Here is a 25,383-nt window from a genome sequence, read left to right as displayed (position 1 = left end):
TGTCCCCGGTGCTGAGCACATCCCAGCTGCTCAATAAATATTGGCACAATGAGTGAGAGCCCTCACTTGACGTGCCTCTTTTTCTTTGCAGCAAGTGTGGTTTGCTGCAGCTCTGCCCTTTCCTGAAACTCTTGTCTTTGCACAGCTTTGCATGTAAATGAATGAGCACGCGTGGAAAACCTTTTCTAACAAGACCAGGTGTCCTCATGTTTGGGATGGAAAAGGTAGTTCGTATCTGTGACGGAGCCAGAGGATCCGGGGAGGACCATAAAACTCTTCTTTGAATGTTATTTTTATTGGCTAGAAAATATGAGCTGATCATTTAAGAAAAGTGGAAAAGACCACTCCCAGTTGTAGCCCGTTTCTGCCATCTCACTGAGCGACACACAGAGGGCAATCCCTCTGTGTGCTGATTGGGGTTTGAGTTTTCTCTTGCTGGCACCTGCTGACCTGGGCATGATCAACTTAGCTGCATATTCAGTTCGTCCATCCTGCCTGCCTGCCTGCCTTTCTCTTCCTTCCTTCCTTTTAAAAGGCTGCACCTGCGGCATATGGACGTTCCCCGGGCCAGGGACTGAATCTGGGCTGCAGCTCGGACCTCCGCCACAGCTGCGGCAATGCTGCATCCTTTCATCCCCTGCGCCAGGCTGGGGATTGAACCTGCGCTGCAGCAGCAACCTGAACTGCTGCAGTCGGGTTCTTAACCCATTGCACCACAGAGGAAATGCCTCGCTTTTTTCCTTCAGTCCCTTCCCCCAACTTTAAACTTTTGAAATGATTTAGATCCAAATGAGTCGAACTTCAATTGGAAGATTCAGTGGCTCTTTCTAAAACAGACTCAACTTCAGTAACTACAAAAGCACCAGACAGCAAACCACAAAACCTCACATCAGGCTAGTTTGCAAAGCACGAATTCTACTTTGTTTTATATCGTTTCCTTACCTTGGCCTTGGTTATCCTTTTATTTATGTCCATGGTGGACAGTTTCAGTGATTTGGGGGAAAGCATTTTTATATACACGTGTTTGAAAACATCAACGTTTATTGTTGATAAATGCACAGCAATTTTCAAAGTATATCTCTTAAGGTCCTGCCCTATTTATTTTTATAATACGTTTTTCTCTTGGTGGTTTTCCATCAGTCCTTTGCATAAATCGCATAAAAACTCAGCCCTGCTCACAAAATATGGAAGTAGGTTATCAAAAGGAGAGTGACATTCATGTGGCTGAAGAGTTTGAACATGAGTAAGAACCAGGTGGCCTGTTTAGGTGTAGTCCTGGGAATGTGGACTCCTTCGGTATGGCTGTTCTTTTCGCGCGCGCGCGCGCGTGTGTGTGTGTGTGTGTGTGTGTGTGTGTGGATGGAGGGGGAGAGAGAGAGGGAGGGAGGGATAAAGAGAGAATGCTGGGTTTGATTTCATGATACTTTATTAAAGATTTATGTCTATGTTAATAAGAGATATTGGTTTGTAGTATTTTCCTTGTTATCATATCTGGTTTTGTTATCAGGGTTTGTACGTAAGAGTTAGACAGGTTTTCCTTTCTCCTGTGTTTTGTGAAAGAGTTAGTGTAAAAATGCTATTGTTTCTCTCTTAAATGTCTGATGGAATTCATCAGTGTAGCCATCTGGGCCTCGAGTGTGGGGCGGGGGAGGAAGAGGGAATTAATCCTGAATTCAGTTTCTTTAACAGAAGGCCATAGAGACGGTTCTCATTCTGTGACAATTTTGGTAATTTGTGTCTTTCAAAGAACACGTCCACATCATCTGAGGCACCTGTGGCATGTGGAGGGTCCCAGGCTAGGGGTCAAATTAGAGCTGTAGCTGCTGGTCTACGCCAGAGCCACAGCAACGCAGGATCCAAGCTGTGTCTTCTACCTACACCAGAGCTCATGGCAAGGCCAGATCCTTCACCCACTGAGTGAGGCCAGGGATCGAACCTGCCTCCTCATGGGTGCTAGTCAGATTCGTTAACCGCTGAGCCACAACAGGAACTCCAATTTTTTTACCATTTTAATGTCCGTGTTACCTATAATGATATCCTCTCTTTAATTGCTAAAAGTGGCAAATCATGATTTCTCTCCCTTTTCTTTCACCTTGCTCAGAATTTGGCGATTTTATCCATGTTTTTGAACTGCTTTTGGTGCCAAAGATTTTTCTCTTTTGTTTGTTTTCTCTGCCAGTGATTTCTCTGCTCTAGCATTTCTTTCCTTCTGTTTTGTCTCTGATTTGCTGTTCTTTATGTGGGATCCTTAGATTATGGGCATAAAACCTTTCTCCTTTTCCCATATAAGCATTTGAAAATAGAAACATCCCTGCAACCTTTAGTTGCTTAGCCTCAGCTCATTAGTTGCCTATCAGACATTTTTCTAGGCTGTATTTTCATTATCATTCAGCTCAGTACATTTATAAGTTTCCCTTGTCACTTAATTATTGACCCATAGCCTGGTTAGAAATATATTGCTTAATGTCCACATATTTGTTCATTTTTAAGCCTCTCTCTGCCTTTAATTTTTAATTTCACTTTCTTATGATCAGAGAATATATAGTCTTTATGATTTTGAACTTTATCCTTATTGAGATTTGTTTTATGTCCTAGCTTATAGTCTATAGGGGTGAATATTCTTCGGCAGGTGAAAGGCAAATGTACCCTGTGGCTGCTGGATGGGGTGGTGTGTTCTGTAAAGAACAAAGGTGGTGGCTCGTGTTATCAGATCATCTATGAGTTTACTGATTTTTTTGGTTTACCATTTCTATCAGTTACAGGGAAAGTAGTAGACCCTTTAACTAGGGTTGGCAATTTATCTAATTCCCCTTTCAATTTCCTCAGGTTCCTTCCTGTATTTTGAAACACTGTTATTAGTTTTATGCACATCTAGGATGTTCTCTCTGTTTGATGAATTGATCTGTTTATCACTATGAAATTTCCTTTTTATCTCAGGTTGTTAATTCTTGTCTTGGAGTCTCTTTTGACTGGTATTAATATAGCTACCTCAGTTTTCTTACGCTTAGTGTATGTACGTATATGCAGAACATGTCTTTTTCTGTTTTTACTTATTTGTTTTTTGCTTTCAACCTGTCTTTGTATTTATGCTTAAAGTACATTTCCTATAGAAATAGTCGCCCTTGCATTTTAATTCATTCTGAGGGTCTCTTCTTTGAAAATGGAACAGTTAATCCAATTATATTTAATCTAATTATTCGTATGGGGAGTTAAGTTCATTATCTTGCTGTTTCTTTCATATTTGCCTAATATGTTTATCTTTTTCTCCTTTTCCTGTTTTCTTTTTGATGGAGTGGTTTGAGTATGCCATTATTTTTAGCTATATTTCCTAATTTGATTATGGTTAATTTGTAGTAGTTGCTGCAAAGATTAGAACATAATCTTGAACTTATTGTCCTGCTGGACAATGTCAGCTCATGCCTCATGGGCTTGCTACCCTTAGAAGTCTTGGGAGTCCTGAGAAAGAGCATGCATCCTGCTGGGAGACCCAGAAAGACCTCAGGAAGTTAGCCTGGTGCCATTGTTTTCATCCAGCAGTGTCATTGTTTCATGTTTCTTTCTCTCTCTCTCTCTTTTTTTTTTTTTTTGCTATTTTAGGGCTGCACTCACGGCATATGGAAGTTCCCAGGCTAGGGACTGAATCAGAGCTATAGCTGCCGGCCTACACCACATCCACACCCATGCAGGATCCGAGCTGCATCTGTGACCTACACCACAGCTCACAGCAACACCAGACCCTTAACCCACTGAGTGAGGCCAGGGATCAAACCTGCATCCTCATGGATCCTGGTTTGGTTCACTAATCATTGAGCCATGAAGGGAACTCCTGTATTGTATTTCTTAGGCTAAATCACCGAGCCACCTAGCATTTATTTTGATATAAAGAGTGAGAGTAGGCATCCACTTTCTTTTTCAGATGGCTGCTCAGATGTGACCTTTATTTCACTTCAACTGAATTGAGATGCTCCCTCGATCGTATACTAATTTTTGGTGCATATTTGGTTCAGTTTCCTCAGGTCCAGTCATTTCTAGTGCTCTGTCTATCCACAAACTCGTACTGCATGCTGAAGTATTGCTGCCTGAAGTTGCTAATACCTGGCAGATCTAAAACCCTTGTACTCGTCTTCTAGTATTTTTCTGTAATGTCTCACTTGTTTTCTGTATAAACTTTAGCATTTAGAGAGAAATCACAATACATGTGGATAAGACTGCCTTCAAATTGAAGAGCAACAGAGAGGAGTAAGAACCTTCTGAACTGTGTCCTGTGAGTTACACGTTGCCTTCCAGAAGGTCATCTTCCACAAGGTCATAGTCCAGAAGGGCATCTTCCAGAAGGGCATCTTTCCGCCTGCTTTTCTGAAGCCTTTCCATCACCAGCTAGTGACATGATTGCCGGCAATTATCAGCACATTTTCTTGACCAGTTTTCTGGGTTAAAATGTTTTTGCTCACATTTTAAATGTATTGTTGGGGTTTAGGAGTCCAGTGAACAGCACTGCGTCTCCCCTCTTAGATTCAGAGATCACTGATTACTCCCAAGGCTGAGGGTTAGAAGACAAACCATCCGTCATTACTGGAAAGCTGATTGGAGAGCTTGGCTTTCAACCTGTGGCCAAGGGGCCTTGCTGCTATTTCATGTCCAGATTTGAGAATCATCCGCCCTGCTGGCCAGTGTCAGTCGTAGCCTCTCAGGGTTGCCATCTTTAATGAATGGCAGGAGGGGACCAGGATAAATGTGCTATAGGAGGACCCAAGAAGAGAGGGAGAACCTATAAACAGAGCCATAAAACCCAGTTTCTGGAGTTCCCGTCATGGCTCAGTGGGGTAGGAACCTGACTAGTGCTCCTAAAGTGAGTGTATGATGGAGGATAAACTGGGGTTTTTTTTGTTTTTTTTTGGTTTTTTTTGTTTTTTGTTTTTTTTTTTTGCTCCATCATTTACTCACTTTTCCTTCCCTGGAAGATCTGGGAGTGGAGGGGAGGCCAGGCGTACTTCCCTAAAGGAAGTTCATGTGCACAGGAACAAGGATGGGGCAGGTGGAGGAGTTGGGGCAGGAGATGCTCTTTAAATACTCAAGAATGCAGTTGAACTTTCTCCCTGATGTTTATCGACTACTTGTGATTCTTTTTTTTGAATGTCAGTTCACATCCTTATGACTCTTTGTTACTGAGCTGTTTGTCTTCTCTTATTGACTTGTTAAGGGCTGTTTATATATTCTGGCACTGCTCTGCTGTGAGCTAAAACTTTGGATGAACAGCTTTGTCACATTTCTTATACCTTAATCATTTTTAGGTGTCTATTTTCCTTACTTTTCTCTTCTTTTCATTATAAATGGGATCCAATTTTCAATTTTATTTTAGCAATGGCATTTTCTTGTGTTCATATTTATGAGTTCTGGGACTGGTCTGTTTATTAAAATGTCTTGCTGGTTTTAGTAGATGTTCAGTTGACTTTTTTTCAGTTTCTCAGTAACTGATCATATCACCTATAAATAATTACTCCTTTCTTAGCATTTATTTCTCTGAGTTTTTTTATTGCTTTTTATTGCTTTCTTGCAATCTCTCAGACAGTTTAAAAAACTTGTGCAGATAGCAGAAATTCCTCTTATGTTTTCGTCTTTACTGTGAAGGCCCCTCGTGTTTCACTATTGATTATGATATTGACTATCGATTTAAGATGACCGTTCAATATTTTTAGGAAGAGTCTATTTCTAGTTTTCATATATATAATGTTTTTTTAGTTAGTATCGGATATTGAATTTAATAACTGCCTTTTAGGCACTTAATGAGGCACCACATCTTTTTCCCCCTCACTCTTTTAATCTTTCGATCTACTGATATAAATACTCATTGACTTATTGCTCTACTTATTCATTGATGGGTTTCCCAGCATCAAAATATCCTTACATTTTGGGGACATATCCAACTCTGTCTAGGTATCGTATTTTTAACATGCTGCTGAATTTAATGTCCTAATGTTCTAATTACGATTTTTTGCATCTCAACCAAATAGGCAAAGCAGTTTTATGTCAGTTGTGTATTGGTGCCTAACTGCTTAATGAACTGGCCCAAACTCAGTGACTTCAAACAGTAAAACGCTTCTCTGGCTCATGAGTCTGCAAGTTCTGGTGTCTGCAAGGCTTGCGGGTGTGTTTGTGGGGCCACTGTCCATGGGAAGATTGAGCCTTGCTCAGTATGTCTGTCCATTCCCTCCTCCTAGTGGGAGGAGTGTAACCCAGCCTCTTCATGGGACAGAGAGGAATGGGGTCAAACAAGAGCTAAAGGCAAAGCTCATTTTATGCCTCTGCTGGGGTCCCACCTGTTATTCCACTGTGTGTGTCAGATGGTCAAACCCAGAGTCAAAGTTTAAGGGAAATGGCAAAATCATATCCCAACCCCAAATCTACAGGGTCCTCGGGGGCACAGATAGAGAGACAGTGAAGGGTCACTAACAGAATTCTGGGGCAATGGGCTTCTGTGATTAAGGGCAGCTGGAAGCCTGTGGTTGCTGTCTGTGCCAGAGCAGTCAGTTGGTTACAGAAAGCAGTTTCCCCTTCTTTTTAGGGACTCTGGAGGGTTCATTATGAAATCTTCCAAAAGATATATAAGCAGGGCCAGGCTAGACCTAGGTTGCATTAGCTCTGTCTGCTCACAAACAGTGGTCAGCAGTAGAAGCCTCAGAAACCTCTTATTTCCCTTTGGTACCTCTGCCCCTCGGAAGCCTCCTGGCTGCCATCCTCTCACCTCCACCATTGGCTCCTTTCTTCAGGGGGGTGGTGGGCATTCTCCCTGGGGGCGCCACTATGTTGGTCTGACACTATTGTCTCACACCGTGACATCTTTCAGAGCTGGGTTTATGAGTGACAACCCTTGACCTCAAGACCTCCCACCTGGCAGGTGCTCAGTAAGGCTGGCAGATTAAATAATGACCCAGGGATGCTGTGAGCTCACGGATACCACATTTCATGTCTCACCCATCTCGTATCAGGCAGTGCATCCGTTTGGGGATAGGAAGTGTGAGGTCACTCTCTTTTGTTACCAAGTCCAAGCTTGTACTCTTTGATGCACGACAGGCCGGTAAATCGAGAGACAAATTGGTGGCTCAAGAAATGGTGACTTTATTTGGAAAATCTTCCAAGAAGATGGACTCATGTTCCAGAGAACCATCCTGGCTGAGTTAGAATTCAGGCTTCTTTTATCCTAAAAGGGGAGGGTAAAGTCCAGCATTTCCTGGTTCCCATCAGCCTCTGGAGGGGACATCTTAATTTCTTCCTTCCTGCAGTCATTCACAGGTGGGCCTGCTCAGGATGTTTCCTGAGAGCCAAACAAAGGTCCGGAGAGACCAGAGGGCTGAGTTCCTTCAGGGAAGATCCAGGACAACTTGGTAAAGTCACTCTGGGTCAAGTTACAGTGATGGAGGCAGGTCTAGAGCCCTCCTGTGACCTGCGAGTGCTTTCAACAGTCACTCCCTGGGTGTGAGTCCCAGGGCCAGTGGAGGCTAAAGGTTGGTGTCGGGGGACCTGTAGACAGCATCTGAGGCCAACTGGAGCCTCTGGGGGCTCAGTGCCCCTCGCTGGAGGTGAGGAGGCTGGGCAAGCAGTGCGCGGGTGGAGGCCGGGTCTCGTTAACGGGGAGGTTGGCATTTTCTTCCTGGACCCAGACCATCAACCAGAAAGTGTTTTATGCACGTCTCTTGATGTTGCCCAGAACTCATTCTTCTCCGTTGCATCCGTTCAACTCGTTTATCTAGCATGTGGTGGGACCAAGGTGCTGTGCCGGGTCAGAGGAGAGTAAGATGCTGTCCCTCCCTCAAGGAGCCAGCTCCCGGGTGGCCAGGTGATGCCCACCTGCCCTGGCACAGGCTCCATGTCAGCAAGAGCAGACAGAGCATGCCGAGGGCCCCAGATGGAGCTGCTCCTGGCAGAAGCTCTCCAGGTGGGTAGGGAGCTGCTGTACCTCAAGCAGGCAAGGTGGCTTCTGTGAGGCAGAGAATCAGCCTGTCCATCAAACCAGAGACCCCCTTGATGTGGGCAGGGCTGAGTGCCAGTCAGGAGCGGACCACACCTGGAAGGTCCAGGGGGTGGCAGGAAATCTACAGCTGGAGGAAAAGCCAGGGGGCAGGAGTGAAAAGTCGGAGGGGCTCTGTTGCCTGATGCCAGCCTCGTGCCGGGAGAGTGGAGCCTGGCTTTCAGGGCCGAGAGCTGCTGTCCTAGGTCCCCTCTTTGCCACAGCCCAGCTTCTCTTGGAAGCCTGGCCATAGCCAAGCCCTGATCCCTCTAACTGAAGGAGCCGGTTTGGCTATAGTGGGGAGGAGGTGGCGGTGGGGTGTCCCCCACAGAGGGGAGGCCAGCGTGGGCACAGAAGCACAGAAGGTTGAAGAGGAGAGGGCGTTGGGGATGGGCTGGCAGCTCAGACCACAGTGTCGCTGGGTCTCGGGTGATCATGTCAAGGCGAAGCCCCGGGTTTGAGCTGCCGGTCTGGCAGTGCCAGCGCTGTGAGCTCTGCGATGGCGTTTGGCTTCCTCAAGGTTCACGCCCATCCATCCCCACTCCCACCCCTTGGTAGAATGGGGCACGTTCAACCTGCTGTGGCATTTCTGAGTTGAGCGAGGTGACGTGTACAGAGAGCATGTGTTGCAGACACTAAACTGAGAGATGCCTGGTGCAAGATGGCCATTTGTGACCACACATGGTCACCATGCAAAGTCTTCTGAGAAATGAGCAAAGTCTGGCTCTGGGGCAGGAGCTTCCTTTAATGCTGGTGGCAGTGGGGGACAGAGGGAGCCTAGCGTGGTAGCAACCCTGCAGGCAGCTGTCAGTGTCCCTGGCCTGAATCTCTCTCCCTCCCCCCTCCCTTCTCAAAGGCTGCCCTCCAGAGCTCTAGAGAGCTGTGCAGTGTGTGTGTGTGTGTGAGTGATTTGATTTCAGGAGTGTTTCTCTCCATATGGCTCTGATTTATGCTGATACTGTCAAGTTAAGAAATATAAATTGTGTGATTTCCACAGAAAATCGACGCGACAATTTCTTTGCTCCCCACCCAGCCCTTCTCACGACAAAGTCATCTTTAGGAGATACTGGAAGAGTTGGTGGGTTGACAGTGCGCGCCAGCCTGGGCATCCTGCTTTCCTTAAGTTGTCTCAAATTTTTCCATTTTCTTCTTCGTGACAGGGAGGGTATTGAAATAGTTACATGATTATTATAGGCCAGCCAGTGGTCGATACGTCTACACTCTAACAGACTGAAGCTGTGGTCTACATGAAATCAGAGGGCTGGGGGAAAGGGAACAAGATGAAAAAAAAAAAAAAAGGAAGTTTACAATTATGTGATTTTTTGACACTGAAAACAAAATATCCATTTTTCAACAATGTTTAGGTTTCATCTGGAGATTTGTCTTATGGGGAAAGTCACTTAGTGGTCTAGGCCCATCTGCCTGTGCGTGAAACCATATATATATGTATATATATCAAAAAAAGGCATGGTGTTAGCTTTCTCTACTTTTTATTTATTTTTCCTTTTTAGGGCCATACCCATGGCATATGGAGGTTCCCAGGCTAGAGGGTGAATCAGAGCTACAGCTGCTGACCTACACCACAGCCCACAACAACGCCCGATCCTTAACCCACTGAGGGAGGCCAGGGTTTGAACCCGCAACCTCATGCTTCCTAGTGGGATTCATTTCCGCTGCACCACGACGGGAACTCCAGCTTTTTCTACTTTTGAAGCAGAAGCAGGTATCTTGGTGCATGTGTTGTTACAGATTCCACCCACAAGTGGAATTCCTGGATGAAGAAATATGCAGAACGTTTGACATTTATTAAAATATGAATCGCTACCCTTGATGATTCCATTCTGAAGTTGGAGCCTTAGAGAGGAGTATCCTTTTTGTTTAAGGAATTAGGCAAATATTTGGGCTCCTGTCTCTTCTAACAAATGCGTACTCCACCAGGCATCTCTAGGCAACACCCCCTCCTACACTTAGCTTTCTTTAATATATTTAAAAAAGCAAATAATTGTGGTATTGTGGTCTGCTGCAGACATCATTTGTACTTTAGCCAGGATATTATTTGAGAACTGCAAAGCTCTCTAGGTATTACATCCGTATATAAACCATGTGTTAGAAAGATATAAATTCAGTTTTGAAATATTTGTTAGACTGCTTTTGGCTTTCAGTCCGTGCCAAACATGTGCTTTGGTGACAGATGGAGTCTTGTGGGCCCTTGAATGAAAGTCTTTATTGTGTATAGACTTTGTCTTCTAGCAGTTGGGTTGGACAGGCTGGCAGATTAAGAGGATCCAGTTACTTAAGAGGTATGTTCTTGCGTGAGCTTCGCATCTCTTCTCCTCCTTCAGACTATGTCATGGGGTTATTTGTTCCCAAATTTGGTGCCATAGAAAACAGTGTCACATACCCTGAATTGATGGAGAATAATTACCTTTCAGGCATTCACATATTACCTTCAAATGTTGAAACCAGAACAAGTTCTTAAGAATTGATTGAATTTTTTTGGCTTCGTGGGCCAGTGGACTATTCAAGGAAGCCTGGCTCTAGTGCTGCCAGATGAAACAGGGGACTCTTAGTTCAAGCTGAATTTCAGATAAACATGGGAAAGATTTTTCAGTGTAAGTATCTCCCCAGTATTGCATGGGACATACTTATACTACAACTCCTTTGTGGTTTATCTGAAATTCCGACTGAACTGCAGGGGACATACTTATACTAAAACTCCTCTGTGGTTTATCTGAAATTCAGATTGAACTGGAAGCCAGATTTGGGTTTGCTCCATCTGGCAAGGCCACATAGATCCCAGTATATTATTGGCTGTCATAAACAGGGACTGTCAAAGAAAATTCTTCAGGGAGGAAGGTTTTGTGAGTTCGAGAGACCACGTGGGATGGAGATGGAGGTGACCTCAGTCTCACCCGTGCACACAGTAAAAACAACTGTTCTGTTCGAACCCAGTCTGAAAGCCGACCGGGGACAGTGCCCCTCGCTTGCACTTCTGATTGGACTTGGGCCAGATCCATTTTTCTCCTCGTATACATCCGTTCCATCACGTTGCCCTCCTGCTGTTCGTCTCTGTGTCCTGCGGGTGGACCAGGAGAGTCCGTCTAAGGAGCATTTGCTCCCTCCCTTCTCCTCCCACGCCCCTCCCCCCACACGCGGCCTGCCTGTTCTAAGCCTGGTATAATTGGCTCCCCTTCCACGGAGACTTCCTGGATCATCTCAAGGGCATATTCCGTTTTCGGCTTCACCTCTGGTTGTTCTTTTGTCTTTTTTGCTTGTCTTTTTAGGGCCGCCTCGGTTCCCAGGCGAGGGGTCCCATCAGAGCGACAGCTGCCGGCCTCCACCACAGCCACAGCCACGCCAGATCCAAGCCGCGTCTGCAATCTACACCACAGCTCATGGCAATGCCGGATTCGTAACCCGCTGAGCGAGGCCAGGGATCGACCCGCAACCTCCTGGTGCCTAGTCCGTTCGTTACCACTGAGCCAGGATGGGAACTCTACCTCTGGTTGTTCTTAAAGGCGCTTATCCTTTTCTTCACTAGACCTTATGCTCCTTGAGGGCAGAGTCAAGTTTAACTCCAGGAAAGAACACAGGGCGTGAAAGCTGCCAGGATATTGACACGCAGAAGAGGCTTCTTTCCTGCCTGCCTGCCTTCCCTCTGGAGCGGCTGCTTCTAATTGAGTGCCGTCTCGTGCCCGGTCTTTTCCTAAGTATCTCCTTTAATTTTCTCAGCTCTTCCAGGGGTGCAGTACTCTGTACTCCACTGTATGCATTAGGAAGTCCCCACCTCTGGTGAAAGGCAGAGCTGGAAGCTGTTCCTGATGCACGTGCAGCCCTGAAATGCTGTGGGCTGTTTTCCTACACCACCGACCTACATGGCCCACTGAAAAGCAGAAGGTGAATCTCTGCTGGATGTGTGAGAGCCGGCTTCCATTCTCAGAGGCAAATTCTGGGTGACTCAGCAGTGGTTTGCTTTATCTGTTTATTTTATTTTATTTTTTTTTTTACGGCCATACCCGAGGCATATGGAAGTTCCTGGGCCAGGGATTGAATCTGAGCCACAGCTGCGACCTTTACCACAGCGGCAACTTATGCTGCCCTTTAACCCCCTGTGCCAGGGCAAGGATGGAACCCTGCCTGGGCAACAAGCTAAGTCACTGCAGTCGGATTCTTAAACCACTGCACCATGGTGGGAATTCCAGCAGTTGTTTGTTTTAGAAATAAGCCCTGTTTAGGGAGTTCCCGTCATGGCTCAGGGGTAACAAACCCAACTGGTATCCATGAGGACGCGGGTTCAATCCCTGGCCTCACTCAGTGGGTTAAGGATCTGGCGTTGCCATGATCTTTGTGTAGGTCCTGTGTTATAGGTCCCGGATGTGGCTCAGATCTGGCATTGCTATGACTGTGGTGTAGCTTGGGAACTTCCTTATGCCATGGGTTAGGCCTAAAAAGCCAAAAAAAAAAAAAAAAAAAAAAGAAGCCTAGTTTAGTATTATTCTCAACTCATAAGTTTTCACATACATAAATTAGAACAAATTAGACCAACTAAAAATGGGCAATCCGGAATGGATAAATAAATTCAGTATCCAGTAATAAAGCATAATGGGAAAGAATTAAAAAATGGGCAGTAAATATGAGTCAATCCTCAAATTAAGAAAATAATTGATAAAAAATGAGGAAGTTCAACCTCAGTGAAAAATAAATGTGCATTGGAATCATAAGGAAATATGTCATTTTTCTTTACTAATGGTCATATATTTTTCATGGGCTCTTTCTTTCTTTCTTTCTTTCTTTCTTTCTAAGGGCTGCACCCATGGCATATGGAGGTTCCCAGGCTAGGGGTCGAATTGGAAATACAGCTGCCAGCCTACACCACAGCTCACAGCAACACCATATCCTTAACCTACTAAGCGAGGCCAGGGATCAAACCCACAACCTCATGGTCCTAGTCGGATTTGTTTCTGCTGAGCCACAATGGAAACTCCTCATGGGCTTTTTCTTTATAATAATAGTCTTTTGTGGGGGTCTACCTGCAGGGCCTGGTCATTGCTGAACGGATGGACAATAGCTATAGCTCAGATCGGGCGAAAGCAAGCGGGACCTTGCCCTCAGTCCAGGGAGACTGTGGAAAATTGTACCTCTTCTTATGACTGAACTGTGCCGGACTGTGTGACCCGAAGCTGAAACAGGCAAAGACAGGGCCGGCTCCGGGACTGTCAGCAGTGCTCTCGCAGCAGTGGCACATGGATGACATATCAGTGCTAATTTTATAGGGAATTTGAAAGTCCACTTAGAACAACTAATGAATTTAAACCAGGCGAATTTTTTTGTGTGTGTGTGTCTTTTTAGGGCCACACCCGTGGCATATGAAGGTTCCCAGGCTAGGGTCGAATCAGAGCTGCAGCCACTGGCCTACACCACAGCTCACAGCAATGCCAGATCCAAGCTGCATCTGGGACCTATACCACAGCTCATGACAATGCTGGATCCTTAACCCACTGAGTGGAGTCAGGGGTCGAACCTGCATCCTCATGGTTACTAGTCAGATTCATTTCCGCTGAGCCATGATGGGAACTCCTAAACCAGGTGAATTTTAAACCTGGGCAGTGACATTCACCCTACTTGTGCACCTGCTCTGATGAGATACTTGTTAGCCAGTGTGGGATTGGTTGGCTCTGTCGTCTGTGGGAACAGATCAGAATAAAGCTGGGTATTATTGAGAGGAAACTACTTAAAAGTTCCTAAACTGACCACTAAACTTTTTCGGCCTCATCTGTGTGAGGTGAAGCCAGGACTTAAAGACAGTTAGGCACGTTGTTCAGTTTCAAAACTGAGAACAGTATTTCCCATCAACATTATTAAACACCATTCTAGCTCATTCTATAAGCCTCGCATATATTTGTCAGATCGCACAGAACTTATAGGACCCTGAACTCAGGACTCTAATCCTATGTCATAATCACTTGGGGTATTCTATTTAGCTATTGAAATGAGGGTGCCCCAAATTCAGTGGGCAAAGTCAACAACCAGAATGGCAAAGCTGTAAAAATCCTATCAGCACCTGCCTCCAGAGGGGCCCCACTTTCCCCATGGTCATTAGAACTTTGGCAGGTGTTTCCAAACATGGCACCTCCCATCCTCTGTCCTTTAGGTCCCAGACTTCCTGTCTTGCCCTGTTCCTCTTGCCGTGCAGCCCAAGCCACAGCATCCCTACAAAGGAGTTCTCAACAGGTGGAGAATTGGAGATGAGAAAGTGCCTGCAGTAGAGGCAGGAGGCGTAGGATGTAGCTCTGGTTTTGCATTGTGGAATTCTGAATGTATTTTCTCATTCCCCTAAACACATATGGGGTTTGGGTCTATGCCCTGAGTTAAACCTTTGAGTATTTTTCTCATAAAGAGAATGAAGCATTTCTAAATGATGGTATGATGGAGTTCCCTGGTGGCACAGTGGGTTAAGGATCTGGCATTGTCACAGCTGTCGCTGTGGTCGCTGCTGTGGTGTGGATTTGACTGCAGGTCCTGGCACGTCCATATGCTGCAGGTGTGGCCAATAAATATATACAGAAATGGTGATCTGAGTGTCCAGCACATTATTAGTTCGTAAGTGTGGGAGAGCCAGCCTTCGAGAACTCGCTGAGTCCGTAGAAAATGCATTGGAGTGCCAGTGATCAGCAGCCTGCGTTTCCTTCCTCTGGCTGGGCAGCTGCATCCTCACTGGTATTTACTGCTCTTGCCTAGCATGGCAGGCACACACTCTGGAGTCGAGAAGGAAATATTCGACTCCATGATGACAATTTATGCTATATCCCTTAGTTCTCTGTTCTGATCTTAATTTGGCTTCTCAAGGAGGGTTTCCTGCTGGGGAGATAATGAGCAAATATGCCTTAGATGAGGATTCTGGTTGATGTGCCAGTTCCTTTTTATTAAAAATAAGTGAGTTGGAATGCTGGCTTCTAAATAAGGCTCACATGGGTTTGGTTGTGGGCATCAACCTGCAAGGAGCCAGATGTTGCTGGGTGAGCTAAAAATCAGTCACCCTTCACAAATTCTGTGATGATAACCCTGCCCTGGGGACCCCTCCCCGAGGTGGTTATAATCCTTGTGAAGTTTTTAGTTGTGTGATAAGAACTCATTAAATAAATACTTGCCTGTGTTCCATAAACAATGCCCACCACCTGCCATTTTAGATTTGAGGGCGGGGTGATGGAGACAAAAGGATAAATAAAGCGAATTTGGATGCTGGTAAGTGCTGTGAAAAGAACAAAAAGGATGAAGGGCTGAAGGGAAACTGGGGGTGGAAGGAAGGGTATTAACTAAGGCAGCCCCTCCAAAGAGGTCACATGTGAGCTGAGACATAATTGATGAGATGTGGGGGCAAGCAGAGGGTTGAGAGCGGGGTCTTCTCAGGAGAGGGAACAGCGCAGGCAGAAGACACGAGGTAGGACACAGCGGGATGTATGGAGGGTCAGAAGTGTGTTCAGAGCAGAGTGGGCAAGATGGAGCTGTCTGGGGACAAGATCCCAGAACTTGTAGGACTCGGGAAAGAATCCGAATGTTATTCCACGTGTTTCCTGGCCAGGACGCTTGTTTATCATGGAGTGTGGCTGCGGCATAAGTCCTAGAACGTGCCTGTCTGGATTGACCTCCTGGCTTCACTGTTTTGGGGACCCTGGACGAGTTTCTTAACATCTCTGTGCCTCAGTTTCTTCATCTACTCAATGGGGATAAACACCCCTGGGTTGTTGTGAAAGTCCAACAAGGTTAACTTCTAAAAGGTTCAAATGGTTTCAGTGCCCAGCACTGGTTTCATTAGTGTCCACTACTGTAAATGGGTTTATTTGTTATGGAGTCTAGGCTCAACTTTGCAATTTTGTCCTGTGAATAGTTCTCATTTATCCACTCTTCTCCAGTCTTCACACACAGCATTCTCAGGCCGAGGATTTTTCCAAAATGAATCAGATTTTCTCTGCATAAAACCCTATGATCCCTTCCCATTGGACTTAAATGAAATCCAAACTCTGCCTTAGAAGGCCCACCATAATCCCACCTCTTCAACCCTCTGTACCCATCCCATTTCTCACTCCAGTTCAGCCATCCTGACTGCCTTTCCGTCTCTAGAACCCACGAAGCGCTCTACTGCATTAGGCATTTCTGTTCTTATTCTCTTGATGGAAAACCCTGCCGTAGATTTTTGCTCATGACTCTCTCCTTTAAGATTGGGGGAGGGAGGGCCTGCAGGTGCCAAGTCTACTTAGATGGATTCAGTTAGGAAGTAGGAGGGTTTTTAGAAAGCAGAAGAAAGCAAAACCAAACACAAAATACCCAATCAGAGTTGTAGGTGGGCGACTAAAAAAAAAAATCTGTGTCAAAAATGTCACCCAGTGATGTGGTGAATGGTGGTGGCCCTGGCAGGACATGTGTCATGGAAGATGTTTTCTGACTTACTTCACTTAGTATGAGAATCTCTAGTTGCATACACGTTGCTGCCAATGGCAATATTTTGTTCTTTTTTATGGATGAGTAGTATTCCATTGTATATACATACCATATCTTCTTAATCCATTCATCTGTTGATGGACATTTAGGTTGAATAGTGCTGCAATGAACATATGGGTACATGTATCTTTAAGAGTGGGATGGCTGGGGAATTTGGGGTTGGTAGATGGAAACTATTACACTTAGGATGGATAAGCAATGAGGTCCTACTGTACAGCACAGGGAACTATATCCAGTCTCTTAGAATGGACCATGATGGAAGATAATATGAGAAAAAGAAAAAAAAATATATGTCTAACTGGGTCACTATGCTGTACAGCAGAAATGGTTTCAACACTGTAAGTCAACTATACCCTAATACATAAATTTAAAAGTGACTGAAAAAAGAAAACGTTTTGTTTTCTCTCTGTGCGATGGAGTGAAGCCTTTGGTTTTTAAACTTGCTGCAGTTGAGGTGATGCTGGTGACAAGACATTGAAATGAAAGTGTCCGGTAGATGTTGTAATACAGATGGCACCTGGGTGAACTGGCCAGGTGGAAAAATATTGACTCGGGCAATATCAGTTTAAAAATGAATGAGTTCTCTGGGGGACAGTGAGAGGGGAGGAAGGAAGATGGCCAAGAGCTGAGACTTGGGGTGTGTTCAAGTCCCCTAAGGAGAGAGGAGGCTGGAGAAGGGAGTATGAGCGGAGAAGGCAAGCCCTGCTCGGAGAAGTGGAAGAAAACCAGGGCCGCCAAGTGCCGCCGAGGTGGGAGTATGTCAGCGGAAGGCGAAAGATGATGGCAGTGGTGCAGGAAGGATGGTGGCTCAAGCCCTGAGATGGGGCGGGGTCTTTCGGAGAGATGCTTCATGACTGCTCGGTCATTCTTATTTAACTCCATCTGGTAAGTTTACAGTGGCGAATAGAATAAACTAGTTCCTGTCCTTGTCCTTCTGCATCCAGACCTTGCCGCTGAGGTAAGAGTGGAATAAGCGGTTCCATTGTTCCCTTACATCGTTCTTCTTCGCAAAGCCGATTTTGGAAAATTCGGAGCCTCGTCCTCCACCTCCAGAAGTGGGGCAGGTGAATGCCTATAGCCTGTCTTCATCCCTGTGGCGAAGGACAGAGTGAATGGATGCACTTGAAACACAAAGGGCTTGGGCGTTGTCTTCTCTTGCTGGGAAGTATTAGAAATCACCCATCTAACTCTGTGGTTCAGTCTCGCGATGTGTAGAATGGGACTTGCGTTAGTTTCCACTAACCAGCCAAGGAGTATAAAGATGTGAGTTAATGTCATAAATGATTTTGCTCCCCACGGAGAGAAGACACTTCAGGCCCGGAGAGTTATTTTGATGTGGAGTGGAGACAACGCAGGCTTGGGGTATGAATCCATTAGAAACATTAATGGGAAGCTATAACTAGCTTTCTTTGAATTTTGAAATGACATATAAAATGTCTTTTCATAATTGTAATTGTTCCTTAGTGCTTGATTGCTTTTATTTCCAAATGGGCTTTGTCCTCCAGCAGGCCCAAGGCTGTGTATCTGCGATGCCAGGAGAGTGGAGAAGAAAGCCAGACGTCATAAATAAGCTGATTTGCCATCAGAGGTCCAAATGATTGATTTTTAATTCTTTTCATCCATCATCAAAGTCGTATGTCTGATGATAGAAAACGCAGAGATACATACAAACGTGAAGAAAGACAATGAAGCAGTTCCCCTCGTGGCTCAGCGGTTTACCAACCCGCCTAATATCCATGAGGACTTGGTTTGGATCCCTGGCCTCGCTCAGTGGGTTGGGGATCTGGCGCTGCTGTGAGCTGTGCTGTAGGTCGCAGACATGGCTTGGATCTGGTGTTGCTGTGATTGTGGCTTAGGCCAGCAGTTATAGCTCCAATTCAACCCCTAGCCTGGGAATTTACATATGCCTCAGGTGCAGCCCTAAAAAGACGACAAAAAAAAAAAAAAAAAAGAGGAGGAGGGGAAGGGGGAGGAGGAGGACAAGGACAATGAATTCATGGCCCTTACTCAGGAAAAAAGAAAAAGCAAAAACCTGAAAGAGCATCTTGGTGTATTTCTTTCCAAAGACTGATTTAAAAAACAAAACAAAACCAAAAAACTAGCTAGATGACATCCAGGTACACTTTGCATCCACGATGTCACTTGGTCCACTTGCCCGCCCTCTTGGTCCATAGCCCTCCTGGACATATAAAGGGTTTGTGTATCAAAGTGTGCAAGAGGCCAGTGCGAGAGCATCTGTGTACAGCCTGTGGTGGGTGTACTGCGCATCCCCTGACTTGAAATCCGGCAGCTGTTTCCCTTCCACCAGCCTGCATCTTGATAATTTAGCCTGGGGAGTTCCCGTCGTGGCTCAGTGGTTAACGAATCTGACTAGGAACCATGAGGTTGCGGGTTCGATCCCTGACCTTGTTCCATGGGTTAAGGATCCGGCGTTGCCATGAGCTGTGGTATAGGTCACAGACGTGGCTCGGATCCCGCATTGCTGTGGCTGTGGTATAGGCCAGCGGCTACAGCTTCGATTCGACCCCTAGCCTGGGAACCTCCATATGCTGTGGGCAAAAAAAAAAAAAAAAAGGCAAAAAGACAACAACAACAAAAAAAAGTAATTTAGCCTTCCGGTGTGGAGAGCTACAATCTTAGGCTCTGAGCAAACCTGGTTCTGTTTGAGCATCCTTTTATCAAAATATTTATGTGACTGTCACTTGGTGTCACCGTCCTAAACCAGCTTTTCATTTCTGTACTACTTCAGCCAGGAAGAACAACAAAAAATTATTTCGTCTTTATAGCAAGTACCTTGTTTCCATGTTCTTAGAGTTCCCTGGGTGTACTGAGAGGGGCTTTTCCACTGCGTAAAGATCAATCACTTTTGCCTACCTGTTATGCTCTAGGAAACCTTGTCAGTTAATTACTTTATGATTTTCACTTGATTGCAGTCACCCATCTGAACAAATAGCAATGTTAGGAGAGAGATGAAGGGTGAAGTCTCCAATTTGCTGGTGTTTGGAGCCATTAATGATAACCAGCCATCCATCTCTGAGCCTTTTGATACTAAATCCCTCTACAATGACATTCTTCTTGCAAGATGCAGATTAAATCTTTAATGATTATTAACAGACTTTCTTTTTTTCTTCTCTCTCTCTCTTTTTTGTCTTTCTAGGGCTGCACCTGCAGCATATGGAAATTCCGAGGCTAGGGGTCAAATCAGAGCTGTTGACACTGGCCTATGCCACAGTTGCAGCAACGCCAGATCTGAACCTTGTCTGCGACCTACACCACAGCTCACAGCAACGCCAGATCCTTAACCCACTGAACAAGGCCAGGGATCAAATCTGTGTCCTCATGGATGCTAGTCAGATTTGTTTCCGCTGAGCCATGATGGAAAATCCCACAGACTTTATTTGAAAGCACAGTTTTATACCTATAGGAAAATTGAGGAGATAGTATAGATAGGTCCCCCCATAAACAGTTTCCCCCAATTAGTAATGTCTTACCTTAGTCTTGCACAAGTGTTCAAGTTCATGAATCAATATCGACATAATATTTTTTTAACTACAGTTCATATTTTATTCTTGTCTCCTTACTTTTTGCCTACTGTCCTTCTTCTGTTCCTCAGTCCCACGCAGGTGTCCACAAGACATGTAGTCACCCTGTCTCCTTAGCCTCCTCTGGGCTGTGATGCTTTCTTAGCCTGTCCTAGTTTTTGATGACGTTGACAGTTTTGAGCGGTGGCCCACTATGTGGTAGGACACACCTCTGTTGGCATTTGTCTCTAGATCGGATTGGGTTCTGAGTTTCAGGGAGTGAGGTCACAGAGGTCTAAGTGTCATTTTCATCACGTCCTCTGAAGAGTGCATCCTACGAAGAGGCCGTGGATGCTGACCTTGACCGCCTGGCTGGCAGAGTGTTTTTCAGGTTGTTCCACTGTAAAATGACTCCCTTTAGATGAACTCTCACCATGTTCTTGTGAATGTCCTTGAACTATGCTATTTTAAAATCACATCCCTGCTTATCACCCAGGGAGCCTGCCGATGAGAGAGTGACATGGTTTTTTTTTTTTTTTTTTTGGTTCAGACTGAAGATACGAATCTGAACCAGAGAAATGTATACCCTGGATGGGAGCCTTGCCGCCATATTTCCTTGAGGCAAGACACTGCTCTGTCAGTTCTATGAGATTTTTCTTTAGTTCTTGGATATTTTTTCTTTAGCTCTTTGGGGCTAAGAAAAATGTGTTTCCAGGGCCTCGTCCCCAGATTCCTTTGCAGCTCATAATGGTTGCCTCGGTTTTTTTCCCCATGAGCCAGACTTTCTAAAGAATATGGATCTTAATGCTACTTTTGTGACTTCAGATTGATCTCCTCTCTTAGGTTCATGTAGGTGTGGATAATGAGTCCCCTTTAAAGCCAGAATTCCAGCTGTGATTAAGTTTTATCTTGCCTAGTACTCTCATTGGAGGTTGTTTCCCCAGTGGTCCACTGGGTGCTTTAGTGGGTATCCACCAGCACTTAAGCCTCAGCAATTCCTCCCTCCCATCCTTCTGGCAATGCCAGATCCTTAACCTTCTGAGTGAGGCCAGGCATTGAACCCGCATCTTTGCAGAGACAACATTGGGTCCTTAACCTGCTGAGCCATAACGAGAACTCCATAAGCCTGGGCATTTTCTGATAAGTATGAAGTTGCCATCTTTACACCATTCGTGTGTTTTGATGGACAAACACTGCCTAGGAGCCTGGAAGCTTGGCTCCTGACGTCCTACACTGATTTCACACATTTAACTTTGCAAAAGCCCTTTGACCATGCCGACTTAGTTGAGCTTCCTTAGCCCTCTGAAAATCAGGAGGGGAGAGAATGTGGTTCCCATTTTGTAGACCCTCCGATGCAGACTTTGAGGGCAATAAGTCAAAGAGGAGTCGAGACCCGGGCCAGGTCTTGTGGATCCAAGCTAGCCATCATTCACTATCTTAGAACCCTGGGTCAGTGTCCACTTCTGATGAGCTGAAGCCCTCAGGTGAGCATCAGGGTGCTTGGACCCTCCTTAGTCAGCTAGGTCCAGGTGGCTCAGCCGGAGCAGGAATAAGGCAAGACGTCCAGGGGCAGCCAGGCTCTGGGTGACGCACGTAGAAGGAAATCTGAAGTCACTTTGAGGGGGGTGTCTTCATTGCTGGCTCTTCCAAGACCTTAAAACCTGCAAAGATTCTTTCCTACGGAACTGGGTCTGTAACGTCCCTCTTTAGCACATGACCCGGTCTGAAGATAACAAACTCAGGCAAGCAAAGGAGGCACACACACACCTCCCGGGAAAGCAGAGCTGCTTGTTACAGAAGGTGACTGTGTTGGAAACCAGAATATTTAATATGCATTCTTTTTCCTTTGTAAAACTCAAGCAAACTGGCCATTTTATCCAAAGGGCAAGCTGTGTATATGGCTACTCCACAGTAAGAAAGCGGAAAGTTCCTCCACAGTGCAAACGCTTCACATTTTTTATTTCATCAACCGAGTTTTGTTGATGCCCAAATATTTGGAAAAACAAAATGTATGCGAACTGTATATTTTCGAAGGTCATATTTTCCCCCCTGGGTTTCTCGGGCTTGAATGTACAGCCTGCTTTTATGATTTGTCAACAAGATCACTCCATAAAATACATTCTGATATCACACAGCTGTGGATAATTTATTCTGTCTATCCATGCAGCACAAATAAAATTTTTATTTGCATCGTCTAAAAGAAATACCAGCGTATTAAATACATACGCAAAGCTCATAAGAAACCATCTTCCGAATACATAGACTGCTGGGGGATATTGTACAACCAATTAAAAAGCTGAGAGATGGCTTCATTAGCCATGTGTATAGATAATAAATACTGCACTCAGAAAATAGTGTCATTTCTCAATTTCTGTAAAAGGTTGCACAACATTCTACAAGGGCTGGCACAGTCTGCCTCTCAATTCTCCTTGGAATATTTAGAAATAAAACCTCTTAGTGAAGGGGAAAAAAAAATCAGTCCAAAAGGACTTCTTTTGGATGTAGACGCTGGACTATATGGGTGAAAGGGGAAATATCCAGTGATTGGAACCTTTTGCCTTTAGGAGAACAAAGGATTGTCTTTCTCTGCTACTAAGAGTCTTGGAGGAAAAAAGAGGAGTAAGAAGTTTCTTTATATTTGGTTCGTGCAGCGTCACCTGGACTGGCCACTAGGAGGCACCACAGAGGCCTCCCCAGCTCCCCCAAAGTCAAGGATGTGGACTCGTTGCCTTTCCTAGTTCCCTTGCCGCCAGAGGCGAGTTAATGGTTCATCCAAGGGATCTGGGTTTCATGGCATTACCTCCTTCTAAGACAAAGCTCTTCCCTGTGGGTTCTAGTCAAGGCAAAGAGTTTTTCCTCTAAGTCTCCAAGGCCTGGAAGCCCTTCAAGGCCTTTGCCCACTGGAACACCCGTGGAAACTGTCCTTTCCCCCACCCCCTGCGGCTGGTTAGTGGGTGATACAGGACTCCAGTTTTATTTTTTATTTTTATTTTTTGTCTTTTTGTCCTTTTTAGGGCTGCTCCCGCGGCATATGGAGGTTCCCAGGCTAGGCATCTAATCGGAGCTACAGCTGCCAGCCTGCACCAGAGCCACAGCAATGCCAGATCCGAGCTGTGTCTGTGACCTACACCATAGCTCACAGCAATGCCGGATCCTTAACCTGCTGAGTGAAGCCAGGGATTGAACCTGTAACCTCATGGTTCCTAGTTGGATTTGTTTCTGCTGCGCCACAAAAGGAACTCTAGGATTCCAGTTTTAGATTTAACAAGCCTTGGGCAGTTGGGCTTGCGATTAACTACTCAGTTGAACAATTCACTTGTGTAGAAACCTTATCTAACAGAACTGCCAGGGGTGGCTCATAATCAAACTGGTTTGTTTATGTCAAGGAAATTCAGAAATGCTTGCAATTACTTTCTTCACAGTTTTACCTGACTTTTCGGAAGATTAAAATAGCAGCCAGGGTAACTCTTGGCACGTGGCATGGTTTTCATGGGTTGAGGGGAAAGTTCAAACGGATCCCCAGTTTTCACTCTATCACTGCTATTTCAAAGCCTTCTTAATCCAATTCAAATAGCACACTGGTGGCACTCTTGCCAGTTAAATGCCGTGAATTGCACTCTTAGTCCGACTCTGCAGGAGCCGTGTAAGTGGATCAGAACTCACTTTGTTTCAGTAAATTCCAACATAAGAAGCCCACTGAGAGGCCTAAACAAGAGACCTGATGAAGCTTAGAAAAGGATGCTGATAACACCAGCTGGGAGTTCCCTAGTGGCCCAGTGGGCTAAGGATATGGTGTTGTCACTGCTGTGGCTTGAGTTCGATCCCTGGCCTGGGAACTTCTGCATGCTTGGGCATGGCCAAAACAAACAAACAAACAAACACCAGCTGGTGGTCCTCACACTCCAGGTGCCTCCTGCCCCCTCCCTCACTTGTGAAAAAGGAAAACATCTGCTGACCCTGCTGACACGTGCTTCCCAGGCTCTGGGTGGGTCTGGAAGGTTCTCACCTCTGCGTCGTCTTTGCTCCCCATGTCAACAAATGAAGGTCTCTCCTGCCCGGTCCAGCAAGAGTTGCCCTCCCCACCAGTCTACCACCACCCTGTCTTTCTCATTAAATCTTATTTTGAACTCATTTTTCATTTTTATGGCTACACCTGTGGCATATCCAAGTTCATGGGCCAGGGATCGAATCTGAGCCATAACTGCAGCCCACACCACAGCCGCAGCAACACTGGATTCTTAGCCCACTGGGCCACGAGGGAACTCCTGAAGTCATTTTAAAGTTATAAGTACAGCACCGAGTATCCCCATAGCACCACTGTTTCAGAGGCCTGGTTGCTCTTGCAATGGTCTTACTTGTTCAGTTGTCTGTCTCCCGGGACAAGACTATGCCATGAGGGCAGCTTTATCCGTGACCCTCTCTTAGAGGCACAGGATGGGGAGAACCAAGTCTTCCGGGGTGAAGCTGTCTTTAAGAGATGAGAGTCCCAGCAGTGTAGGCTAGGGGACTGGCTCCAGGTGACATGAGGGCACACTGGCCTGAAGCAGAAAAAAAAGTGGGCTTTTTGAATGGAAAACATCAGGGCACAAGGCAGACAGTTAATAAATAGTTGATGAATGAGTGAACGGATGATTGAATGAATGACCAAATAAGTGGGCCAAGCAATGGACCGGGACCCACAGCTAATATGTGGTAAGGTTGGTACTGATTCTGGGCTACGTCTTACTCCAAAGCCCCTGAGTGCAGTGACTCTGCATAGCCCTGGAGCACGTGGAAGGGCATGAGATCAAGCCACTGGCCGAGGTTCATTAATCCAGTCTCTCTGCGCCATCTTTGGCTGCCCTCTCTGCAGCCAGGAAGGATGGCTGGTGTCCTCCAAGCAGATGGTCCATTTGTTCCTCCGTCCCATCTCCACCCATGTCCACAGCTGTCACGACCTGGAGCCAGCCCCCTCCACTTGCAAGGCTGGAGCCCTCATCTCTTGAACACGGGTTTCTCCCTGAAAACTCAGCTCCTTCCAGCCCTGAGACCGCGTACCCTCCTCTCCCTGTGCCCCTGCCCCCGCCAGCCATGGTCCTCTCTCTCTCTCCCTCCCCCCTCCCCATGTGGCCAAGGGGCCCAGCTCACCTCCTGTGCCCCTGGCCGTCTTCCCAACTTTCAGTTCATCTCTGGTCCCTTGGCACTCAACCCCTGGGAGCTTTAAAGGCTTTGTGACCAGCTTGAGCATTTTCCAGAGAGGCTGTGTCAGACAGTTAATACTCGAGTAATAATCCTTTTGTAACCTGAATATAACTGCAGACTTCCGCATTGAGAATGATAAAATGGTGTGGATTTAAAAGTATTTGGAGAACTGTAAAACGT

At 45.7% G+C, this 25,383-nt stretch overlaps 1 protein-coding gene and 2 long non-coding RNA genes across 8 annotated transcripts in view; all 3 read left to right on the top strand.

Annotated features, from left to right (window-relative positions):
* ADAM12 (ADAM metallopeptidase domain 12) overlaps window positions 1–25,383 on the top strand; it is a 380,482-nt gene that overhangs the window by 23,466 nt on the left and 331,633 nt on the right. The window lies entirely within an intron of this gene.
* Window positions 1,434–8,979, top strand: LOC146397135 (uncharacterized). Its single transcript, XR_014827176.1, has 2 exons — window positions 1,434–2,408; window positions 3,622–8,979. It is a non-coding gene; the product is annotated as an uncharacterized LOC146397135 (long non-coding RNA).
* LOC146397134 (uncharacterized) lies at window positions 10,700–16,892 on the top strand. Its single transcript, XR_014827174.1, has 2 exons — window positions 10,700–12,194; window positions 13,568–16,892. It is a non-coding gene; the product is annotated as an uncharacterized LOC146397134 (long non-coding RNA).

The sequence above is a fragment of the Sus scrofa genome, chromosome 14 (genome assembly GCF_054392235.1).
Source record: "Sus scrofa isolate SSC_HxYL_T2T_F1_AM1 chromosome 14, Sscrofa_HxYL_maternal_Yorkshire_Landrace_v2.0, whole genome shotgun sequence".
NCBI lineage: Eukaryota > Metazoa > Chordata > Mammalia > Artiodactyla > Suidae > Sus > Sus scrofa.
Note: the sequence above shows the minus strand (reverse complement) of the source record. Positions and strands in the feature narration are given on the sequence as shown.